The sequence below is a fragment of the Nelumbo nucifera genome, chromosome 1 (assembly GCF_055504915.1).
Source record: "Nelumbo nucifera cultivar China Antique chromosome 1, China Antique-T2T, whole genome shotgun sequence".
NCBI lineage: Eukaryota > Viridiplantae > Streptophyta > Magnoliopsida > Proteales > Nelumbonaceae > Nelumbo > Nelumbo nucifera.
This window is the reverse complement of record NC_142649.1, coordinates 69,932,968-69,936,289: the sequence shown is the minus strand read 5'-3', so window position 1 is coordinate 69,936,289 and position 3,322 is coordinate 69,932,968. Positions and strand designations below refer to the sequence as shown.

General features: G+C 40.3%; 1 pseudogene across 1 annotated transcript; it reads left to right on the top strand.

The window, feature by feature from the left end:
• Positions 1-1,312: 1,312 nt before the first annotated feature.
• LOC148803386 (putative F-box protein At4g22030 pseudogene) lies at positions 1,313-2,955 on the top strand (annotated as a pseudogene). The gene has a single exon (XR_016081271.1). The product of XR_016081271.1 is annotated as a putative F-box protein At4g22030 pseudogene (transcript).
• Positions 2,956-3,322: the final 367 nt, after the last annotated feature.

Below are 3,322 nucleotides of genomic sequence, written 5' to 3'. Positions count from 1 at the left end.
TAGGGATGTAGAAAATGTGTTTATAAGGGATGACCGTGAATTTAAAGAATATCGTTTGATTGGTTATTAGCATAATCCTCTTGCCTAAAAATAAAAAACAAAATCCTTTTAACTAATACCAGTGCTGTCAAATGTCAATGGATCGTGTCTACTGATAGAATTGATTTGGTCGAACCAATTATATCAATTGTGGTTATACGGTTTATGTCTCGATTAACCATTGGGTGGGGTGGGGATCAGTTCTTGCTCTTCTGAATCTACCGGTGTCAATTAGACTGGATTTGGTCCTATTCAATTCAGTTCAATGTGAGTCCATTATAAATGGATCAGGTTCAATTTAATCTAATGAATATTTTGGATTTGTCTAATTTAATGTCTGAATAGTCCAATCTGTTCAAATTCGTTTTGATTTAGATTAATTTTAATCCAAACCTGGTTCATTGACACCTTAGACCAGATATTAACTTAATACAACCCAATCTAATATAAATTTATTATGGATAATTTAAATCCCATTCAATCTAATAAATATTTTGGACTGAATTGAACCAATTCAATATATCCTATTGATCCATCCAATCTGTCCAAATTAATTTGGACTGGATGGATCCAATCCAAAACCGGTCCATCGACACACTTACTTCTGATTAAGACCCAAATTCATTAGATATGGTCAAGTGATCTTGAAATTTTTGTAATATTTTATGTGTAAGGGAAAATTTCATAATCTCACTATAAGTAGAAAAATCCCCATCAAAGCGTTAAATGGTCCGTCAGAACTGAAGTGAAACCTTTTTTTTTTTGATAATAATAGTGAACCTTGCTTTAGAGGGGGAGAAAAAGTTGGCTGCGAACAGCCAAAGCTGTTTTGAAGCTTTTTGCAGATGACACGTTACTCACTAAGTTGTTTATTGTTTTTTCAATTAAAAATATAGATTTCAATTACTATTTTACCCCACCCATGCTAACGTGTCATGCACAAATCTTCACCCGTCGTTTTAGATTTTCTTTTTTTCATTTTTTCAAAAGGCCCAACCTAACCAAGGTTGGGGGGGACGCTAAACGTTGGCAAGAGGACAGAGTCTGCCCGTTCCAAGATTTTACTGGTTATTTTCTGTTGAAAGTCAACAAAAGATGAACGCAGGAGAGAAGGGGAGACCAATCACCAATCAAAGCTAAAGAGAGAGAGGAGAGGAAAAAGTCCAATATTTGATCCGTTCAAAATGTTGACAAAGACTGATTTACCATTTATTCATTTCTCTCTCCACTCTGTCTTCTATAAATGAGATGGAGCAACTCTCATCTCAGCCATCTTCAACTACGAGCCAATTAATCCAAAAGCCTCCCAATACCCACCACCAAACAACAGCAATAAAAGGCGAAGACAAGTAGCAGATTATTAAACATGGAAGCCCTTGGATCTTCTAGCCTCGTGTGTTCGTCGTTCCGGTCATCGTCACGTCGCCAAAGAAGAATACAAGCTACTCTCCAGATCCCAAAAACCCCATCCAATTTCCTCTCTCTTCCCACGCTTCCTGCCGGGGACTTGGTGGAGGAACTGAATTTGAGAACTGGTTATACGGCTAGAACTAGTACTCAGATAGAAACATGCCCTTTCATACCAATTGTTCCTACTACTACTATTACTAGTACTACAGCCACGAGAGACGATGAGGGAATCTCCAGCGCCAATTCCGTTGCGATTTCCGAGCTATACGCTATAATGGAGGCTGTTGCTGACAGAGCCGAGATGCACGCAAACATTGAAGAGCAGAGGAATAACTGGAACCACCTCCTTCTAACATCCATCAACACAATGACCATGGCTGCTGCCACCATGACCGGACTTGCAGCAACTTCTGGAATGGGAGCCCCTCTTGTGGGACTCAAGCTTTCATCCACTCTGTTATATTTGGGCGCTACTGGATTGTTGTTGGTGATGAACAAGATCCAACCATCTCAGCTCGCCGAAGAACAACGCAACGCAGCAAGGCTGTTCAAGCAGCTTCACGGGCAGATCCGAACAACCCTTGCTCTTGGCACTCCTACTCCAATGGATGTAAAGGACGCGATGGAGAAGGTGTTAGCGCTTGACAAGGCCTATCCACTTCCTTTGCTTGGAGCGATGCTTGACAAGTTCCCTGAATCTGTAGAACCCGCTGTATGGTGGCCGCAACAACGACAACGTGGCCCTGGTGGCAATGTAGAGAGAAATGGCTGGACTAAGAAGCTTGAAGAGGAAATGAAGCAGATCGTTGGGGTTTTGAAGAGAATGGATAGTGCAGAGTACCTGAGGCTAGCCAACGTAGCTCTGAAAATGAACAGGATCTTGGCGATTACTGGTCCTTTACTAACTGCCCTTGGCGCCATTGGATCAGCTTTCGTGGGATCTCCTAATGCCACATGGGCAGTGTTGTTAGGTGTCATTGCCGGAGCTCTGGCAAGCGTGGTGAACACCTTGGAGCACGGTGGACAAGTTGGAATGGTTTTCGAGATGTACAGGAGCTCTGCCGGCTTCTTTAGACTTATGCAAGAGTCTGTTGAAGCCACTCTAAAAGAAAAGGTTGAGAAGAGAGAAAATGGAGAACTGTTTGAAATTAAGGTCGCTTTACAGCTTGGGAGGAGCCTATCGGAGCTTAGGGATCTTGCATCGTTGTCATCGTCTAGAGGAAACAAGAAGACAACAGAAGAATTCGCCAGCAAACTCTTCTGAATTCTCAAACAGAAACAATTCAACCTTGCTCCTGATCTTTGTTCAGGATTCACGACTGCTGTACAGCATTAATTGTTCATATATAGATGCCTCCACAAAACCAACTGATCATCCTATTCATTCTTTCAATTTTCTTTCGTAATTTTTTATTTACATGCATGTACATAGCTTGTTCAGCCTGACAGCAATCACGGAAATCCAAAAAATTTTCGCCATTTTTAAAAATCGACACCTCAGTTTCATGAAATTTTCAAGGGAAAACTTCACTGAAACCATCTCAGAGCTATAAATGATCATTGACGTCTGATGATCAACATGACATCGGTTCACATTTCACTAGCGAAACTTGACATAATCTTAATGAAAATATCAATTTATGTTTGTTTTAATTTGTTTGGTTGCAAGTGCTATGCTCTTTGCAGTATACCCAACAATGTCCAAACATATATCTTATTGGGATCCGTAGCTGGTTTACCTAAGGACGGGATTATTCATTATTGTATCGTCCAACAATGTCCAAACATGTCACTTTTTTTTTTTTTTTTTTTTTTTTTTTGTAGTTTGAACATATGCCTTCTCTATACAAGGAATGCCTTATGACCAACTTCA